The sequence below is a fragment of the Zonotrichia leucophrys genome, chromosome 3 (genome assembly GCF_028769735.1).
Source record: "Zonotrichia leucophrys gambelii isolate GWCS_2022_RI chromosome 3, RI_Zleu_2.0, whole genome shotgun sequence".
NCBI classification, from domain to species: domain Eukaryota; kingdom Metazoa; phylum Chordata; class Aves; order Passeriformes; family Passerellidae; genus Zonotrichia; species Zonotrichia leucophrys.
In genome coordinates, this window is record NC_088172.1 from 108,087,856 (window position 1) to 108,109,870 (window position 22,015).

The 22,015-nt window shown below is 43.5% G+C and overlaps 1 protein-coding gene across 6 annotated transcripts in view; it reads right to left on the reverse strand.

Moving 5' to 3' along the window:
- The window catches only part of RUNX2 (RUNX family transcription factor 2), a 157,609-nt gene that overhangs the window by 70,090 nt on the left and 65,504 nt on the right, over positions 1–22,015 (reverse strand). The gene's annotated exons all lie outside the window — the stretch shown is intronic.

Consider the following 22,015-nt stretch of genomic DNA (forward strand, 5'->3'; position numbering starts at 1 on the left):
ACACTCTTTTTGCCATTGAAAAAAAATTTGTTTTCGTATGTAGTCTCTGCAGTCTGGTTGAAAAAAAAAGACCACACAGTTTATGACTACTGTGAACGTCTGGATGGTAATGCTGTGAATTGGAGTCTAACGCAAAACAGGGATGGGTAAACTCATTTTGCCTAATTTCTAATCCCACATCAAACACCCAAAGCTTTGGAGCAGAACTGGAAAGCAAACGTTAGCTTGGTGATGTGCTTAGGAGATTGTGGGATGGACAGGAGCAGAAGACAAAGACGGTGAAAGCTCGTACTGAGACCCAGAAGAGTGGAAAACAAAGAGGGTGTGGGAAAAGGACAGAGGGAAAGAGGGAAAGCCTAATGAGGAAGTACAGAGCAGGAGGAGGCAAATGCAATGGCCAGTATGCAGCAGACACATACATATACATTTATAGAGAGCTGAAAAGAGCAGGGTGTAAATAAAGGGGGCAAATTATGAAATCAAATGGACCCTTCCTGCACTTCCTGCTGACACTCCTACAGCTTTACAGCCCTGCAGATCCAAGGGTTCACTCACCTCTTTGTCAGTCTGCTGAACCTGACTTAACTAAAAGGAAAATATGGCATCTTCTAGAGTCAAACTTATGTGCTAAACAGTGAAATGTTCTGTGTATCCTCAGTTTAAGATGAAACAATGATTTTCCTTGTAGACAGGCTTCAGATCTGCCCTGCTGACATTGCTTTGTAAAAGAAAGGTCTTTCCAGCTCTTCTGTTCCTGGTCCACTCTGCTGTAAGCAACAGACCCCACAGCCTCTCTGACCTTGTGTGGCACATTTTGGAATTTAGATCACTAAAGGCCTGTCCTCCCAGCTCAGTGAACCCATGCCTACAATGATATCTAAAAGCAGCAGTGGGGCAAAGCTCAGGAGCAGTTTGGGTTCAGACTGGAGGAACTGGCTCACAGCCAGCCAAGCCTCCAAATCAGCCTGAAACCTGGGGATTATAATCCTCCATCTCTAACAATATTAAGCACAGAACTATAAGTGGGCAGTAAAAGCCCATTCCAAACTCTGATGACAATGTGATTACTATTATCTTTATCTGGGGCTGGATCAGTGACCTATGGGTGAATGGGTCTGTCTCCATCATCAACCCCTCCAACCACAGCTCCCTGGAATGTAATATAACTTGTACCTTTATAGCAAACACTCTACTACTTGATGCAACTTCTTTCGTTCCCAACTGCAAACAATAGCCAGAGGCAATACCACCCAGATTCAAAGCTGTAATTTTGGAACACTATCCTTTATATTGTGAACAGGTCTGATACATATCTGGAAATATAAGGTTAGAACATAATTTCCCCAGCTGCTCAAAATACTGACTTTCAATCTGCTACTGCTTATTCTCTTTTTTTTATTTATTTATTGTTATTGCAACTCTCCCAGCATGAACAGAGTTGCTCTTGGTTTACCCTGATAGAAGCTAAACAAGGTTTTTACAATCAAAGGTGGAATTGGTGCGAGTCTAAGGGTGTAGAAGAGCATTGGTATTTTTGGTTTCTTTGCAACCAATACTCTTTTTTTTCTTAATACAAAGGTCTCCACATAGTTTTACACATTAAAAGGCAATCTCCCTTTCAGAGCTAGATCCAAACATTATCTGCATGGTGCTGCCAAGAGATTATGTCTGTGTGGAATGACTGGGAATGTGCACACCACACGTAGGCATTTCAAATGTGGGGCTGCAGACCTCCTTATGTACCCTAGTAAATCCACACTTGTTTGTTTTTACTGTTGCTTGTAAAGCACAATCGTATTTACCCAAAGGCCAAACAACCATAACCCTGTCTTATCTCACTCATGGCTGTGTCTGCACAGCTCCTTGCATGCTCACTTCTCCAACTCCCCTTTTGCCCAAGTGTCTTTTGCGGTCTCCATAACTCCCTGCACAGAGCTGCAATTTGTTCCCAGCCTTGTTGTATCTCCATTATGTAAAACAATTTTTAAAGATCAGAAAAAGTTCTCTGTTCTAAAGTCTCATTTCTAAGGGAAACCTACTAAAAAGTCATCTCTAAATCTCAGCTTCTTGCCACCCTCACTGATGTTCAATCTTGCTGATGCATTTTCACTCTCCTCCTTTCTCTGTGCTACCTCCTTATGTTAAGGTTGATTTTGGTTTGAACTTGGAAACCCCAGACTCCTATTCATTTATACATGTTAAGCTCTTTGCTGGGCTGGGAAGAGAAGTAGTTCTACTGGGTATGGCCCATCTTTGTATATCCAGCTGTGCACAAACAGTGATGTGGATCAGCAATATAGTAACATGACAGTGCAAGTATATAATAACTATAATATTATAATAATTTATTTATTCCTCCCCCCAGGAGGATTAAAGTTCTATGCTAATTTTTCCTTTGTCAGATCAAGAAAACCATTTGCATCTGTGAATTCCCACTCTCGTGATAGCTTGCACTAAATGGGTGAAGCACAGACCCTCTGCTCTACATCGTGGGCACCACATTGCAAAACAACACTTATATAAAGAGAATAGACTTTATTTTGTGCCACCAGAAAGAGGGACACATCAAAGGGCACAGCAATTGATCTTCTCCTTTACAGTCTCATCAGCTGACTGGGCTTAACAATAACAACAACAACAAAAAAATTAGAAAAAGGTGTATTTTTTAAAAAAACCTAAACATTTTATATCTGAATAAGTCCAGGTTCAACTATTTTTAAAATTTCCAGGCTGATTCCTTCCTAACACAGCCTGGCACTCCAGTTTTCTGAGAGCTAAATGTTTAGAACAGAAAAGTGGTCATGTTAATATGCCAATATATATGCTAACATCCCAGATTCAAGAATACTGCTCCAGTGTGTTTCATATTTAGAATAAGAACAATTAAAATTCCATGTGGCTTCACTTATTTTGATGCAGAAGCCTCATTAAAAACCCTAGACCTGGGCATTTGCCAGCAGCCAGCTCAAATTGTTTTGTGTTCGCGCTTAAAACCCAATTTTACCTGCTGCAGCTTTGCAGCTCCGCCATTCACAGCTGCATGTTTGCCAAGGTCATTTCTCTTTTGCAGCTTAGAGATGCAAGCTAGTGCCAATTAATGCTCAGGTCTCAATTAATAAGCTGCACTTGTGGTTTGCAGAAAATCAGGCAACAAATTTCTGTCAGGTTTACAGCACTTTGGTCAATCATTCCCAATTATTAAAGATCATAATGTACTGTGGACAGATTAACTCCTTGTAGGTACAGCCAGCTGACATATACTTTAAAGACTTACAGGATATTTTTACAACTTAAAAATATTACAATTTGTTTTGTTCTTTAATGCTATAAATGCTCACTAAAAAGAAAAAAAGTCCCCTTGAGTTATTACATATGTTTCATAGGGAAATTTCTAGCCCATCAAGTCAATGCAGAATCTTTCGATGCACAAAAACCAGAGTAATTCTGTATTCACTGAACAGTCTGTCTCCAGGAAATTCAGCAACATATAGTTAAATTTATTTACCAGTAGCTAAATGATTCCCTTGTGTTTCAGGGAAGTTCAGTGTTAAGACATTTGCCGAAGTCAAAACTAGGTTTTGTGGGGTTTTGTTCAACAGTTCAATTCAGGCTGGGACATTGTACTAATTGACCTATTAAAATAGTTTTTTCCTTCCCAACATCTACGTCTCTGAATTATAAGCACAGCCTGGATTACTTACAGCTGATAATATCGCCTTGGATGAAACATGCCACACACTTCACATGATGAGACGATTTCAGTCTCTTACAGCTTTGCCAAACTTTAAATGTTCTGGCTGAAATTGTCCATGCTGGGCGTCTGTCTCAGGCTAAATTTTGATTTATGCATTTATTTGTTTTTAAAATTTCAGCTGAAACTCTTCTGCTGGGAAAAATACATTGTTTTACGAATCTTAAACTCTGAGGAGCCTTCCTTTGAAAAGCTGTACCAGTTCAATGCTTTGAAGTAAGGACTTGAACTTTGGAATAGGAGTGGCTTTTGTGTGAGAGATGTTGTCATGAAAATCCAGCCAAATATGAACAAATCATAAGCACTCTGACTAAAAATGGGCAGAAAAGTCTGTGCCCCTATAAAGACACTTGTCTGGAGACTGGAATGAAATCCAGGAGTCACAAGTCCTAGCATTTTTTCTGCCAACATTGCTGAAACACAGGGACATTGCCACCTGTCCCCATGCCAGCCTAAGAAGGATCAATCCATTGACGGCTCCATTCTTTGGGATGGCAGACCCTGAGTGAAAGGAGACCATAAGGGTGTTCCTATAACATTGCAAAGTAAAATTTGGGAAGGTGGGGTTATTTGGGGTTTGCTTTTTTAAAAAAATCTGAGAAACTCTAAACATAACCAGAGGCAAACAAAGGGATATTATTAAGGTTACCATGTGAAGAGGGAGAAACTTTGGGAACACCAGTATTCAAGTTACTTCTCCAAATGCACTGTGACAAAGCATTCAGCTACACAAGATGCTATTCCTTTCTCATTAACCTGCCCAAGCTGGCCACCTCTGGAGATGCATCTGAGCTGAGGAAAAGAGAAGACCATTGTCTATATATTCCCCAGATCCACTGCTCCAAGAAATCAGAAGGGGTGAAATGAACAAGGCGAGAGAGACCCAATTATTTCCTGAGTTAACTGGATTTTATATGTTTCTGCCACATGGCTCCTACATGACTCAGTTGAAATGTCTCCAAATCCCATTTTCACTTCCCTCATTTTCTGTGTGCAGCTAAGATGTTGGCTTCTGATTTGCACGTGTGCTAAACATTCCCAGCTGCAGCTGAAGCCAACGGGATCACAGGTCTGAATGCAAGGACACAGACAGAACTGAAATTGTGCTGTAGGTGACACACAGAGGGGGCACTGAACGATATGAGACCTTAAGGTCAGTCTCACTTCTCTTTCTAAAGAGGATTCTTTTTTTCTTGGGAATATTGCACTGCAGTGAACTGTATACAAATGCTATGGCAGAAATATTAGAGCAAAGCCAAGCAAGAAATTAAGGATTCCTTCTTCAGAGCAGCACTTAATGCTCTGCAATAAGCAAGGCCTGAGGAAATGCAAAGAACAAGAAGCAAACAAAATATTGAAGAGCTGCTCATTAAGTTAGCACTGTCCATCCTGTGCACTGAATGAGACAGGAATCCCGTGGGAAAAGTATCATGTGATCCTGTAATTAAAATTTGTAATATAATGCATAAACAGAACGAGACTGATTTAAAGTTGCACAGGCAATGTAAGGACTGCGATTTTCTAATTTCTGAGCTCCTGGTTTTGCCAGTCTGAAGGATTCTTTGCAGTGTGTTTTAATGGGGGAGTGATTATTTTCCATCTGGATCTCTCTGGGTTTTCCCCCAGCATCCTTCTTTATCAGGGGGACAGTGTTACTTTGCTCTTCATTTTCTTAAATTCTTGTTCCCGGTTATAAGAGAACAAGACTAACACTTATTAGCAGACAAACTCTGCTAATAAGTGTTTATTGAATCACACACAGCATCATCCTCCAGCTTTCTTCCAGGCAAGCCTCTGTCTCTCCAAAGCTGCTGTACCTTCCCTCTGGAAGAATGGAGCTTGGGACTGCAATTCCCAGGGATCCCTAAAACACCTCCTCCTGTATCTACTCCTACCTGTAGCTATTAGGTTCTGATCTCACAAACCTACCCTGGTGCTCAGCTCCGTGCAGGAGCTCAGGGACATTCCTCCCCCACATCCAGCATCGAGTGTCTAAGTGCTGGGAGGGCAAGTGCTGTGATGCTGTAGCATCACAAAAATGATGCACCGGGCTTCTCCCTCCCTGGTTTGCTTTCCGGATGACCACGTGTCATCTGGATTTTTGGAACCAATTATCATAGGAAATGATATATTTTTAAATGCTCTTTTCCCTCCCTTTACTTCAGGAGAAAAGAAAGTAAAAAAGCATTGACATTATTTTTTTTCTCAATTTCCCCCCCCCCCCCCCCCCCCCCCCCGCGCTCCAGGTCACCCCAGAAAGGTCTCCTGGCAAACAATAGCTGCAGAAAAGAGAAAAGGTGTGAACTGCCCCCCCCCTCCTCTTTTCTTCACCTCAACAAGGTGTTAACTTCAAGGCCTAGTTGGGACCATTTAAAATGCAACATTATTAAGCACAGCAGCCTCACAAAAGTCAGAGGGAGGAAGGAACACTTTAACCCTTTCAGAGCCTCACACACAGCAGGCAAGACCCTAATTCCAGTGCATCACTTCTCACAGTCCCACAGTCCCTCAGTACCCCAGTTCACACAGTAAACTCACACTGGTGCCTCCTGGTATTTAGGTAACAGGTCTTTGGCACCTAAAATACCACAGATTAATTTGCAGATTGATGTTTTCATTGAATTTATGGTGCTGCACCTAAGCCCTTTGCTGGGAGAAACACCCCATAAATAACATAGTTAGTAGTGGCCATTAAAGTACCACTCCTGCAAATAAAGGAGAGCATTTCTCAAACAGAGATGTTATATTGCTTAACAACAAAATTTGAATTTCTCTGCATTTCTTCAGCCTGAGCTCTGTCATTACCTGTCCTGCTCCCTCACTTTTCTGCTGCATGAAGCTGCTTTCCTTCCTTAAGGCACTGAGATCTGCTGGGTGACCTAAAGCACTGAAACACAGGCGGCTGCTCTCTGCACTCCCAGAGATAACTCATCTAAAATTTAGGGAAACATCAATAGGTTGAAAAATGTAACAACCAACCCCTTCTAGATGGACTGTTGGGAGCAGAAATGAAGCTGTGGAAGCTTCAGCCACCGCCATCTCATTTATAGACGTTGCCTCACTTATTCAGGATTTATAAACCTTCCTAATGAGAACCACAGGAGGGGGACAAATGGTCACATTACAGAAATAGATCCTGGGTTGGTGGTTATGACCTGCCACCCGTGGATGCCCGTTGACCTGGTGTGATGGGGAGCCTCTGAACTTCTCAGCATTTGCTATCTCATCTCAGTGACTCCAGTCTGGAGCTGTCATGGGTGATTTGGGTGGAAAGGAACTGGCAGTGTATCAAAAGCCCCCTGCTTGTTTAAAGTCTCAGGCCATCTACGGGCTGCACTGGAACCAAAGAGTAAATAAAGTTTCCTGGAAATAAGTGCAGGAGCTCTGCAGCAATGCGTGGCACAAACACGCACACGAGCGCGCAGCGCTCTCTGCTCGCTCTTCCCCAACTTCTCCTGCCTGAATTTCAGTCACTGCTCTTCGCCAGCCGAAAGGCATCAGCAGGAGCACTTGAGGTTTTTCTTGGAGAGCAACCTCAGAGTGTTGTATACAGCAAGGGGGTGAAACCACAGAGCTGCGGAGTAGGCACAGCGATGGAGAGCTGCGGGACAGGAATCCTGAGTAAATCCAGTGAATGGGAAGATAATATACATCATGGCTCACAGGCTACTTTATTCCTCCTTTTTCTTTTTTTTCTTCTTTTCAGAAAAATGTGCCTTAACTGTCCAGTATAAATATTTGTTTCCAATGTTGTCATGAATTGTACTTTTCCACTGCATGCTACTAACTCAGAAATACCATCTGATCCTCTAGCAGACACAAAGGAACTATGTTTTGCAGGGACAGGGAAGGGGGGGAAACCCTTGGCGTTGCTCTGTTATTTCACCCCTTAAACCCCTCCTTTTCCCTCCCTATCCAAATTTTCCTTTCACATCTTACTCGACTAATGGACATCTCTCCCGAGGACTGAGGATTCCTTGCTGCTTCTTGATTAAGAGTTTTTAAGAAGCTGTGAAGGAAGATATTCTTTGAAACTGGATCTACTGTAGGATAGGAGCCAGCACACAGGACACCGTGTCTTTCAGAGAGGGCCACACACAGTGCCACTCCAGTCATATGACTTCTCTGTCACATCCTGAAGCCATTTCCAGCTCGTGTGCGAGTTTGTACTCCCATTTAGAAAAGGATGGGATATATTGGGAACACACATATGGAAACACTTTCAGGGAATCAGTTTCCATGAAATCCATAATAAGCCAAGTGGCTTCAGATGTGGCAGTGTGCCTCAGATTAGCCAAAAAAAAAAAAAAAAAAAAAGGGAAAAAAAAAGAAGGAAAATTCTTCCCTTTCAGTCCTTACTTCAGTCTCAAGGAGGGGAAAAAAAAGGAAAATTAAAACCAGCTAATGACTTATGGCTACCAAAACAGGGAGTCACAAAATAATATAACTAACAAGAGCACTCCTCCTCCCCCAAATAAGGACACTACTATCAGCATTCCTGCAGCTCCCAAAAAGCTCTCCTGGCATCTGCCAAGCTCACATGGGATCAGCAGAGCCGTGATCCTGCCTGTGCCAGCCTGCATGGGTTGGGCAGGTGCCCACTGTCTGGTAACCTGTGGGAGCAATTTTTTCCTTCCCTTACAAATTTTCCGTCCTTCCCTTTCCTTCCTGCCCTTCCAAAAGCTACAACTCAGTGATAAACTGTCCATTAAGTTAATCTCCTGGGAAATGCCGGATTCAGGAGAGGATATGCCATGGATGGGGTTGGCTGTACCCAAGCCATACTAAAAGCAGGGTTTATTGTGGGATGGTGTATTTGGTTTGCCAGGCAGGGAGTGGATATCACCTGCCTGCTGTCCTTGGAACCAAAGCTCAAGACCAACTGCCAGGTGCCCTCACTGATGGGTACCAGAGAGCAGAACAATCCCAAACAGAACAGAAAAGGATCAGAGGCAGGAGGAAAGAACCCAGCTCATCCAAGCTACTGTGGAATAATTGCACAGCTGAGGAAGTGGGAAGAAGCACAGATCAAGTGGCAGGAGTTCAAATGGGAACTGGAGACATGCTACGTGCATCTCTGCAACAGATACCCGCCTTTTTATCACGAGAAAATAACCAGGAATTTGGCTGCTAATTGGGGCCGTATCCTACAAACCCTACTTTTCCTGACAAACAAATGACTCCACAAATAGTCCCTCTGTTTCCAATAGGGTTATTTGCGGTGGGAGGGACCACCCAACATGCGAGGATCAGGCCCTCCATTCGCTCTCTTCAAACTTCCACAGCCAAATGTGAACACAAAAAAAATACCCACGAACTGCAAAGGCTTTTCCTCACTGCTGCTGGAAAAGCCCTGGACGAGGATGGCTGTGGAAAGGTCTCGTGTGCTATTAATATGATGCTCTTCCTGGCTTCCGCTGCCGAAACGCGGATTTGCCATTTGTTTCTCAGGCTGGTTCTTTCCACTCAAGCCCCAGCACAGTAACTAACTGAAAACTTCTGCATCAAGGAGAAGGTCTCTTTTAAAGTTTGGCTTGGCTTTGCTTTCAAAGAGTTGTCTGTATATTTTAGAATATGTAGAACTTGCCTTTGATTTAAACCTCGCTCTTAACAATAGACAAGAGACGATTTCTCTACTGAACGATTTAAACAAAAACAAACATATTTTGGTTACTCGGCCTTGTTTCTCAAAACGCTCTGTTTTCTTTTTTTTTTCCCAGAGAAAAATCAAACCCTACAAATCGTTACACTTCTGGCCAAAAAAAATTAAATTCACAAATGTAGATAATTCTTTTTTTTTTTTGCCCTGAACAATATCATACACAGAGAAAGAAGAGCACCTCCCCAGCCCCCAGACATCCATAAAACATGAAACCCCCTCATCTAAACAATTAAAGCCATACTTTTCTCCTCCAAAATATCCTCTGCCTTCAAAGGGTTTTTTCAGCCTCGGTCCCTGTCCACAAGCAGGGCCATGATATTGATTTCTGATCCTGCCCAGCACGCAGCCCCGTGTCCCCAGAGGGAGAGCAGCCGCCCCTGGTCCTGCGGAGGCAGCGGAAGGCGGCTGCCTGTGTTGGGAGCTGGGGCTCTGCAGGGGCAGCTGCTCTGAGGGGATGAGGGCACTGAGCCCATGGGACTTCTGGCTACTGGAGAAAGGAGAGGGGAGAAGATACCAAGGAGGCATTTCCATCTTAGGTTGAGAATTTTAGCAGCAGGCGCAATAATGCTGTTGGAGTGAAAACAGTGGAAAATAACCCAGTGACAGACAGAGTTTTTTCCATTATAGTGAGAATACATTTCCCCCAAGTAACACAAACAGTGTAGTGACATTGGGCCCTGTGATGAAATGGTCAAACACGTCAGCGTGACTCAAGGCTCACTGGCCAAGGAAGTTTCAGGAGGCTCAGGGTGAGAGGGAGCCCTGTGGGGAGAGCCATAGGTGAGCACCAAGCTGAATCCTGCTCCCATGTCATGGGGCAGAGTGAGAACAGCTCGGGGATGTCACAACCTTGGCATGGCAGGAGCGAAGCTGTGGCTCTATAGCCACAGAGCAGGACTTGCAGGACCATCACCATGAGCTTCAGGAAGATGGAGGAAAACCTTGCACACAACTGCTGGTCTTTTTTTGCTGGAGCTGCTGCTCTCATAGCTAAGAGTCAAAAATACTGAACTGTGAAGATCCACAGAGGTTTCAGTCCATGGATTTAGGCACTCAGTGCCTGTTTAGATACCAAGTTGCCACAAAATTCAGCAGAACACAGCTAAACATAGCTGTACAGCAGGGCTAGAGGCACTGTATCCCTTCCTATGTTCACTTTAACAACATACAATTTTCAATCTCATTTAATAAAAGCTGTGTAAATCCCTCTGTATATTTTTTTTCATTCCTTTCATACCTAACCTGAGCTTCCTACTAAATTAAGGCGAAATACTGTAAGCAAAGTTTCAATCCATTATAAGATGGTCTACACAGCATCCCCATTCATCAGCTGAGCTGAAGCTTAAACCAGCTAACTCTGAACACCTCTAAATAAATGCTTCTTCTCCATAGTGTAAAGTCTGAATATGGGTTTTATCCTCCCAGGAAGGTGGTGATGAGAAAAAGAAACAGACTTGAGTCTGTAACAGCTCACACCATAAACATGCTGGAGGCTGTTTGATGTACAGCCCCTTAGGCTATACCACTAGCAGCTCTTTAGACCATCAGTAGAGATTTATCTCAGATATGGTATCTTGGATTTTAAGTTCAGATCAGCACTAGTGATGGGGAATAAATAGAAAGCCCACTTAACCATTATAGCTGTTACAAGGGAAAATATGATACAATGCTTTCTGGCTTTTACTATTGATTTATTTTCTGAATTTGGGCAAATAATTTGATCTTTCCTATGTAAATTTTGCTTACTACACAATGTATATTTCAATACTTCATATTAGCCAAATGACAAAACTTAGTACTACAGTTTAATAAATACTATGAAATCCTTTGCTGGAAAATGTTGTAAAATTACAAAGATTAAAGGCAAAACCCAACAGACATTTTTTATAAACTCTTCAGTGGGTGAAGACACAAAAAAAGTGGAGGTCAGACAGAGCAAAGAGAACTTGACTTGAAATAAAATTTCATATGCAATCCTGATTTCTGAGATAAAAAAAGATGCATACAAACTCAGCCTGAATTAGTACCTTCAGTTGCCTTCATCTGCTGAGAAAGCAGCAGCAGAATTGCCTCAAACCAAGCCTCCAGTGCATCTGCAGCCCAGGCCAGTGAGAGCAGGAGCTGGCCCGGCTGAGCACCAGGCGCCGGCTCCAGCCCCACTGCGGCTGGAATGGCTTCCTCCACGGGCAAACAGCCTGCCCAAAAAACAGCTCCAAACCAGTCTGGCCCACCTACATGGGCCAGGCCAAATGAGGAACTGGTTGGGTTTGGACTACCCTTAAACCCAGCTTCCTATCTAATTTTGGAATCTAATACAGTGGCTCCCAATTCGGCTCCGGCGCTGCTTAGATCCTCCTTGCGCGCCTCTTCACCCATAAAAAAGAAAACAACACGGGTTGGCTTTTAGCAGGAATCAAAATGAAAACAAAAACAAACAAAAAAATAATCCTTTTGGAGGGAGATATTTGAGAGAGGAAGAGGGAGAAAGCGGGAAGAGAGGTGCCTTTTTCCCATTGCCAGGATTCCTCTGTGGCTCCTCCAGCCATGCCAGCATCCACATCACAGTTCCCGGGGACTTCCTCTGAGCAGCTTCTGTGAGATGCCTCTTCCAATGAGCCATTTCATCTTGGTCTTATGTTGCAGAGATTTCGGGTCAGCAGCCCTCCTGGTGTTTTGGAGGCACTTGCTTCCCTTCCTATTTGGCCAGCCAGTTACCTTTGCAGAAGGCCTGTTTTTTCAGTGGTCAGCCCCTAGATTGGATCCCAGGCCTTGAAATTTGCACATTTGAGAGTATCTAAATGTTTATGATCTTTTTCACAGAGGTCTCTATACTTTCAAGACTGACAAACCCTGTCCAGCTCTAGTCTTTTAACTGCACTCAAATTAGCTATTTCAACTGTAATTAATACTTCTGGCTGAGGTCCCTTCTTTGGAACATAGTTTTATTTTTGTTTTCAGTGGCAACAACACACATAACTAGTTGGCTCCACTCAACAGGAATCATCTGCAAATGTTTGATCCTATTTCTCCACACAGGAGTACAGATCATATGATCTCACAAGGTCGTTGTCAGTCCAATAAGACTGTGACACTACAGGCTATAGGAAATATAATTGATCCACCAGCTCCTTTGAGGTAATTCCCACCTACCTAAGGGTAAACAGATTCACAGAGCTGTGTCAACAGCTATTAAATACAGAATATATATATATTCTGATTTTGAGCTCCAGGGGAACTGAAGGGCCACTTCTGGCCAAGCTGAGAAGGTGATGGGTCCTGGATGGTCCCTTGGCCTGACCTGACTGACACAATTTGCTTCTCATTACAAGTGTGACAAGCAGCTTTTTCTTTCTTCCCTGCTTGTTCTGAAGCCTGGAAGGAGGTGAAGAGCCCCAGAGCTACCTCAGTACTCTCCTTACAATTTCATTTTTTGCAAAGAAACCAAAAACACCAATGCTGTTCTTTGCAACCCCTGCCACCACCTCGCGGATTCCCTTCATGTTCCAATTCCCTCTTGTACTCCATTGCATGTCTTGTAACCAAGCTGTACTGTACCTAAGAGTGCTAATTCATAGGGGACAGGCTGATTTCTCTTTTTTCCTCCTCCTCTTTCACTGTAGAGTCCTTAGCACAAGGGGGATGAGACCTCCCAACACCATCACAATAGAAACACTCTCTGCAGCCAGCAGTGATTCCAGCAGAGGTTCATTAGCTATTCCCAAATACAACTATTGCTTTGATCACTGAACTGCATTGCTTGCAGGAGCCAAACCTGGATGCCCCAGCTAAAGCCGAAACCTCAACTGATGCCTTGACAAGGGGACTGATCTCCAGTTTGTGGAAGGTTTTCAATCCCACAATCAGCTTTCAACACAACACAAAACATTATTTCAGTGCAAAATTAAATATGGCGAGCTGTGTTTTTACAGACATCTATCCAATAAAAATGATGTGCCTCATAGATTTGGTCCTGTACCTGTGCTTCAAACTGGTTTTCCAGGTAAGCCCATTGTGAAGCCTAATTATAAACTTAACCAAGATGGACATACCTTTAGGTGCTGGCTTTATAAAATTCTGCCAATTCTAAACAGTACCTGTTTAATAGGAAAGGGCATTAAAAAGCAGTGATGCCTATGGATCAGACAGTGATAGCCCAGTTAAACATTAAAAATAACCAGCGGAAACCACACATGTGGCATCACTAGAGCTTGTGTAGGGGCTTTTCATCTCAGCTAAATGAAAGAGGCTTTGTGGGTATTGCTCCTAACCCAAGCATACCACCTTTCACTGCTCACTGCCAGAGATTTGTAATGTTAAGAGATGGAAAGATTGCCATGAGATGCCCTACCCCTCCATTTTGTTTTCAGAATTGATCCTTGGTTTAAAACCTTCAGGCTGTTTTCTCTGCCAATCCTCTCCTATTGCTCCTCTTTCTCACTATTGCTCTTCTTTCTCACACAAGCCCAAGAGGCTTCTTCTAGCTGCCTATCCCAGCACTCCCAAATTACAAAATAACCTATTACAGCTAACACTCACGGCTACCACAGAATAAAAGATTAAATGGATGATTAGAGAGACTTTTGAGAACAGCTGGGAAGTTTGGAGATGACATGGCCCAGACAGGGCTGAGCACACAGCACACTGACTCCTCTCCTCCTCCAAATGCACCTTTAAACCACCACAAAATCCCCTCCATTAAGTGTATGATGATACCTCTCATGACAGAACTAAACTTCTTCACACAATGAGAACATTGCCTGGTCCAAGTAATCCCAAGAGATTAGCACAGATTCAACTGTCTATTTGCAAACTTGCCTGTGGAATAATTAGGATTGTGGAGAGCAAAGAGGCTGCTCTGGCTGGGTGTCTGCTCCCCAACAGGGCCACAGCCTCAGCTCTGAGCTTTGTTTTGACAATGGAAATGCAAACTAAACCTGGGAGGAAAAGCTCTCATGATTATGGTTTTGTTTCTTAAAATGGAAGATTGAACAGTGCAGGAAAACTAAGTGAGGACATGCATCCTACTGTTTTATTCCTTTATCTCCATCTAGAGTAGTGTCTGAGAAATTAAATTCATTTTGTGAGGACTTTGCAATTGGGCAAATACAAGGGCAGAAAAACTCCTAAAGGAATTGCAGAAGCCCACTAAGTCAGTGAAAAATGCTCACCCAGTCCATTTTTTCAGGTGGGTTGGAAAAGTAGAGTGCCACTAGTAATTCAACCAAAAATAACCTCTTGTCACAGATACAGTAGGAGTTTGGCTGATTAGGAAAGGGAACTTCCATGATTTGACAGGTTAGAGTGAAGCCACAGCAAACTGAATTGACCAAAATATTTTTTCACAGTTCCCCTTCAGATTCCTTGCAGGTCAAACCAGTTCTGCCCTGCACCAGCCAACCTGTGGCTTCTGCCACCTCCCTGAGACCACCACAGCCTCCTGTCCTACCCACCTCTCTGTGCCTGTCACCAGCACAGGAACACATGAGACCCTCAGAAATCAAAATCAGTGCTACGTTCTGGCAGACAAAGTTATAGCAAAGTTGTAGCAAGTTCAAATGAGTAGAAGCTAAAGTTAGACAAATTCAGACTGATAGTAAGACCCAAATTTCAAAGTGAGGTCAATTAGCATCTGCAACCAAAGGCTATGATGGGTTTTCCTTCCCTGGAAATTTTTTAATTAAGCCCAACTGAGTGTTTGGGCTTTCTTTTTTTCTCAAAGGCTGCCCTCAAATTCAAATGACAAGTATTATGGGGAAATCTTACGCTTGGGTTCAAAGCAGATGTTCACATGGGTTTCCCTGTACAATAATCAATGAATTTATACATCTGTGGAGATTGGTTTATGTCAAATTATTCTTCCCTGTGCCTCACAGATGAAGCTTCACCATTCCAAAAAATCCTCACACTCCACAAAACTCCTTGCACACAGGAGTACCATCAAGCACCACCTGGGTACAGGGTTGGGTTCTCCCTGAGGGACCACTCCACCACCCGCACACTGCTCCTGCAGACATGGGGAAACTGTCCCAAGCTCAGGAAGGCATCTCCTGCTTTTGATCCCTTCCCTCACTCTCTTTTGAGTCAGTCTGAAAGCAAACATTAAGAGATTTCCAGATTAGTGTCCCCAAATACACTCCCTTTATGCATATGAAGCAGTTCCTTCTCCCTTAATAACATCCTTCGTGCCCCACGTGAAGGTGTGCTCCCGCGTTTTATCTCATCCATCTTCATCTTCTTCACTGCCTACATTGTTTGCTTTTGTACAACCACAGAAAAGCTGAGCCACTTGCATGGCTCTTGCCTTCCCCTTTGTACCAATATCAGCCCAGTATCACCAGTATCAAAGCTCTTTGAAATATGACAGCCAAGCTGGCAGGACACCAGGTTCTTTTCTGCTAAAACATCCATCAAGAGAGGAAGAGATTTGGTCATGAGTAAAATGGGGCCAGCAACCATTACTAAACCACTTCAAAAAGGTGTTTTTGAAGCTCTGCTGGGATCTAACACTCCCTTGCTGACCAAATTCAGTGTGGTCAAATTCTGAATGGCCAGAAATGAGAGGAAATTTCAATGAAAACCAAAGCAGCTCCAGCTATTTCTACCAGCAGCAGTTTTTACCTCTTGAATTGTACTTTTTAGTGTAAAATCTGCAGAATTTAAACCATTCAGCTCCTGAAAGGCATATGATACTCCTTTACCTTACCTTCTACCAAACACAGTCACAGTCTGAGAAGGACCAAATTCTCCAGCATTTTATGGAACCATTTAGTAAATTCATATTGGCCAATTAATCAAACTCAATTCAATGCAACAAAGATACAAGGCCACAAAGACTTAAGGGCAACCTCATAGAATCATAGAATGGTTTGGGTTGGAAACGACCTTTTAAAAGTCACCTTTTCTAACCCTCCTGCCAAGGGCAGCAGCATTCTCAACTGGATCAGGATGCTCAGAGTTCCATTCAACCTGGCCTTGAATTTTTCCAGAGATGGGTCATCCACCCCCTTTCTGGGCAGCCTGTGTCAGTATTTTACCATCCTCACAGAGATGATTTCTTCATGTCTGATCTAAATCAACTCTTTCAGTTTAGAGCCATTCCCCCCTTGCACTGTTCACTACATGCTCTTGTCAGAAGCCTCTCCCCAGTTTTCTTGTGGGCCCGTGAGGGGAGAGCAGTAAATAAGTGGATCTGACCACCCTGTATGTACCAGAGAGCTTCACACATGAAGATCCATTTCCTCTCCACATCAACACACATGTGAGCCTGCCTCAGCTGCCATCGCTGGCTCCATCCTAGGTAGAAAATTAACAGCAATTCCAGAAAGGGAAGGGAGGAATCATCAAACGCCTTTGCAGAAGGATGAAACAAAGAGCTTGATCCCACAGCCTTCCTGTTAGAGGCTTATTGACTTTATTTGGAACACACATCTAGGTAGTGGCTCAGGATCTGTCCCTTTGGAAGTCTGGAATTGAGGACCCGGTTGCCCCACTAACAATTAGCATTCTGTTTACAAAACCCAGCAGAGTCAGTAAGAATAATCATTACAAAACATGCTCAGACTGTGATTCCGGTTTAAGTTAATATAATTTTAATGAGTTCTTCAGAAAAAGCCTGGCACTTATGGAAAATTTCCTTAATTAATATCAGACCCTAAATTAGTAATAAAAAAAAGCCCTGAATATCATTTGGTCTCAAGCTGGAACTAAAGTATGTTTTGGCATCATTACTAACTGTTAGCAGCAAGTTCTGGAAACAGATGCAAATCTTGATATGTGTCCTAAATATAAAACACATTGCAAAAAAAGCCCAGATAAAAATATATCTATACATCCACATATATTTGAGTGTGCTATTTCCTGCCTGTATCAGCAACAAATTTATTCCATTTCAAAACATTCCACTTGTTTCTTTTCAGTACTTTTTAAAATCCCTTATTTCAGGAATAAAACTCCTTCCCTCTGCCTTCATTTTTCCTGTTTATTTCCTCTCCCAACAGCCATTTAAAGTAAATGAAAAGGGCTTAAAGACACGCATTGTAACATTCAAACATCTGAAAATCAGCCCACTTGTTTTACCACCTAAATATGGGCATAGGTGCCTAATTTGAGGCCACCCACGCTAGAAAAATTTGAGGTAGGGATCATGCAACGCATCTTCTGGACAATTACTCCAATGAGAGATTCAGCCCAGTGGAGAGGCTGCTACTGAAAGCCCACAGACGAGTGCCAAGGTGCTGAGATTCCCAGGTGGCACCAAGTGGGCAGGAGACTAAAAATGGAAAACCTGCGGTAAACAAAATAAATAGAACCACTGAAAAATAATGAAAAAAAAAAGGAAAAAGGAAGGCGAGTTACAAGTTTAGGGAAGGCAGCAAAATGAGCGGGTTGTTTCTGAAGACCTGAGCTCCCCCAAGTTCTTTACTTTGCCTTGACTCAGTTTCACCTTGCAGGGAAAGCATTGAACATTAGCAAGGCAAAATGGAGACAGAGACGACCTTCAGTCTTTCGGCTTCCATTTAATTTAAAAAAAAAAAAAGAAGAAGAAGAAGAAGACAGAGTGAAAATTGTTACAGTCACCAAGAAAAACATCCCAGCATAGCAAGCACACCAGAAACCGAGCTGGGTTCTTGGGTTTGCCAAGAGCCTGAGACAATATTGCTGAAGCGTGAACTGCTCATTCATGGCAGGGGCTGCTCACACCAGGGCCATGCTGGCAATAGCCACAGCATTAACTGTTTCTCTGCTTCCCACAGCACATAAAGAAGAATAGAATTGTATTTTGGAGACAGCACTAGTGCCTTCCCTTATGGAAGGTGTTGTCCTGAAATTTTCTTATTGCCCACAACATTTAATCAAGTTAGTGGAATTAAGGGATGAAAGCACAGCTACGTCCATGGCCACAGTTTCTACTTAGTTGCTGTAAAGTTTTCTGAGCTCCTTAGGAGAAGACAAAAAACCTTTATTTCTAAAAGTTGCTTCAAAGACCAAATTCCCCCCAAAAAGGAAAAATCCTATTTAAAAAAAATCTTATGAGTACATGACACTAGCAAAATTCACGGTAATTCACACACATGGTGAGAAACCCAAGATGACAACCAGTCCAGGACCCCAAGAAAAAAAGCCCATCACAGTTAGCCTCTTTCTCATTGACATACAAATACTAAATCCAGAGGTTCAGCTGGAGCTGCTTCCATTGCATGTGGTTTTTTTATTATATGATTTTTAGGCTAACAAGAATGAAAATTAAATTGTGTAAAAAACCAGTATTGTCCCTGATTAAGTCGTGCCTGGCATTGCATTTACACTTGCCAGACATCAGTGAGCTGGGAGAACAGGAAGGTTTCTTAAATTTCAATTTGAAATGAGGGTCCAGGATAGCCCAGAACATTGTGGTGATTTATCTACAGGGCGAGACGAATTAATGGGAAAGTTTGGCTATACACGAACTAGCAAATAGGGTCAGGGCACATTCTCTGGCTCTAAATCCAGTCAGGATGGTCTGGCCACAGAGGTAATGTTAAATCCTGACTCCATAATGGGGTGGCTGACTCTGAGCTGCCCACAGAGGCAGGTTCAGGACTCTGCTCATTTCCAAACCACAGCTGGGACCTGTTTGAGACCATGCTGGCCAACCCCACTCAACACCAGCCTTGCTGACAGCTTAACAGTACTGGTATTTAACAGTCCAGCCCTACCACTGTGTGATTTATTGGTGAAGATACCCCTTTCTGGCCATTTTAGTGCAGAGGGATGGGGCTGCAGACTTCTTTTGTTTAGAGCCTGATCCCAGAATCTCCCTCATCTATCTCAGCATGCCCCTACTCAATAACACAGTAAATATAAAGACAGCAAAGTCCACCCTGCATCCTCTGGGGACTCCAGCTCGTGGGACAGCAATATCTGGGCTTGGTGGCACATCCCCAACTGACAAATGTCTCGGAAGGGTCCTGCCCAGGCCTGGAAAAGGCGGGTTTGGTAATTTGTCCTGCTATTTAGATTCAGTTCTAATTTTCTCATTTGTCATATGGAACCTGTCAAACACAGACAGGATTTTCCACAGTCAGCACGGAACGTGTTTGTGGTACACCTGCAGGACAGGTCCTCCAGCATCTGGAGATCTTGACCCCACAAGTCTCTCTCAATGGTGAAGCAAAAAGAGACTTTTTTAGTCTCTATGTTAACACAGAAGGGTGAGTAGGTCCAGAAAAAGTGTAGAGGAAGAAGAAGTCTTCTCACCTTTCCGTTCTCATGATTCTCAAAAAAATTAAAATCCAGCTCATACCCTTAAACAGTGGAGAAGGTCGAGGTCAGGGTGAGGTAGGGTTAAATCAGGACTAGAGTGTAATTAGGCTGTGATATGGATATGTTTATGGGACAGTTAAACTGTCTCTTAAATCACCTCAGCAAAGGCAGACTATCAGATCATACGTGCCTGTACTTGAGTTACTCACCTAGGCTCGCTTCAGAGACAAACAGGTTCTTCCCAGGCACTGCCAGGGACCAGCAGAGATCACCTGCAGACCAGTCAAGTCCTGAAAATGCCAGTTTGTCCCCTCTGATTCAAAAGGGAGTTGGGGGTGAGCGCCTCAGGAATGGATGTCTGCCCTGTGGACATCAATACCCATCCCTCCTTCCCCTGCCTGGGAGCAGCCCTCTTTTGACTGCAAGAACAACCCGACCTGTACTCCCTGCTCTGAACCTTCCATGTGGGGAGGACTTGCTGGATCAGCCCCAAAGTGTTATGTAAAATGGCTGTGATGTGTATATTTATATGAATCATATACATTAATTACATAATAGTCACCCATGCTCTCCATCCCACATGCACTTTGGTTATGCATAGGACACAAAGACTGAGTGCATTCACTATGAATCATGCAATAAGACTACATCCCTCAGGCAAACTCTCTCTAAAATGACCCTTTTCTTATATTCCCATGGCTTCCACTACAATATTATTTAATTAAGAATATTAATCTGCTGGGCCACCAACTTTCACTGTCTTCTGGGGAAGTCTGAACAGACAGACATTTTAATAAAATATGGGGAATTCTGCTCATTTTATTATTGGAACATTAAGGTAAGGCAATTTCATGGCCTTATGAACTTGTTTCTTTATTTGTTCTTGATATTAATGTGAAACTTCTGGACCAGAAAGATCATTGGTTCAAAAGTTGCATGAGCGATGGCAGATAACATTTTTTTTGCTTTGCTTTTCAGCTCATGCTATTGAATACTGCCCAAATACCTGGGATATATAATTGATTAGCTGTCGGTGCAAACAGAGCACTGACCCCCAGTTGGAGAATATAGAAGATGAACACTTGCAGTTTGGCAGCCATGGGCACACACGTGCACGTGCCTGCAGCATGCATGCAAACCTGCCAGCAGTGCAAGGAAACCCTCTGAGACACTGACACAACCAGTTCAGCTGCATTGCAGCAGCTGCCTGAGGAGCTCCCTGGGGTTGCAGCCTACTGCCCTTTGCTCCTCTCCCATGGGATGAGGAACTGCATGCACTGCTGTGGCAGCACCCCACCACATCCTGTCCTGCAGCCCAAAACCTCTTCTGATGCTCAGCCTAATCTGGGGTTTAAACACAGGCAACCTCATCACCAAAATTCATGGAATCATTAAGGTTGGAAAACACCATTGTGTCCAACCCAGCATCACCATGTTCAACATTAAACCATGTACCTAAAGAAACCATGTACCTAAAGGCCACATCCATGTGCCTTCTGAACATTGCCAGGGGTGGTGACTCCACCACTGCCTTGGACAGCCTATTCCAATGCCTTACCACCATTTCGGTGAAGAATTTTTTCCTAGTATTCAATCTAAACCTCCTCTGGTGCAACTTGAGTCCATTTCCTCTCATCCTGTCACTTGTTACTTGGGAGCAGAGCCTGACCCTCACCTGCTTCACCCTCCTGTCAGGGAGTCGTAGAGAGTGAGAAGGTCCCCTCTGAGCCTCTTCTTCCCCAGGCTGAGCCCCTCCAGCTCCCTCAGCTGCTCCTCCTCAGACCTTGGGAAAGGGTGCTCCAGATCCTTTCCCAGCTCTGTTCCCTTCTCTTGGACACACTCCAGCCCCTCGATGTCTTTCTTGTTATGAGGGTCCCAAAACTGAGCAGAGAATTCAAGGTGTGGCCTCACCAATGCTCAGCACAGGGGGATGGTCCATGTCCTGGTCCTGCTGCCACTGCTGATACAGGCCAGGTGCCTTTGGCCTTCTTGTCCACCTCGGCACACTGCTGGCTCATGTATCCATCCCAAGATGGGGAAGAACACCACCACTTGGCCATAGGATGAGTGTGGTTTTTGTCAAAGGAAAATGATTAAAAGTAGCTCCTGAGGGCTGCCACTGACAATAAACCCAGGAGCCACTTCTGCCTTATTGGATGGAATATTTTCAACATCTGGGTGAGAACAACTTTAGCAGTTGTCCAGGTGAAGCCATGGAGGCTCGTGGAAAAGGGTGGGTGTTGTGAAATTACGGCAGATAGGAAGTTCTGTGCCTGTAGGTGTGACAGCCAAGGCTAGGGGGGAGGTTTTGCTCAGTTTTCCTCCTGCATGATGTTAAGCAACAGGCAGTAAATATGGCA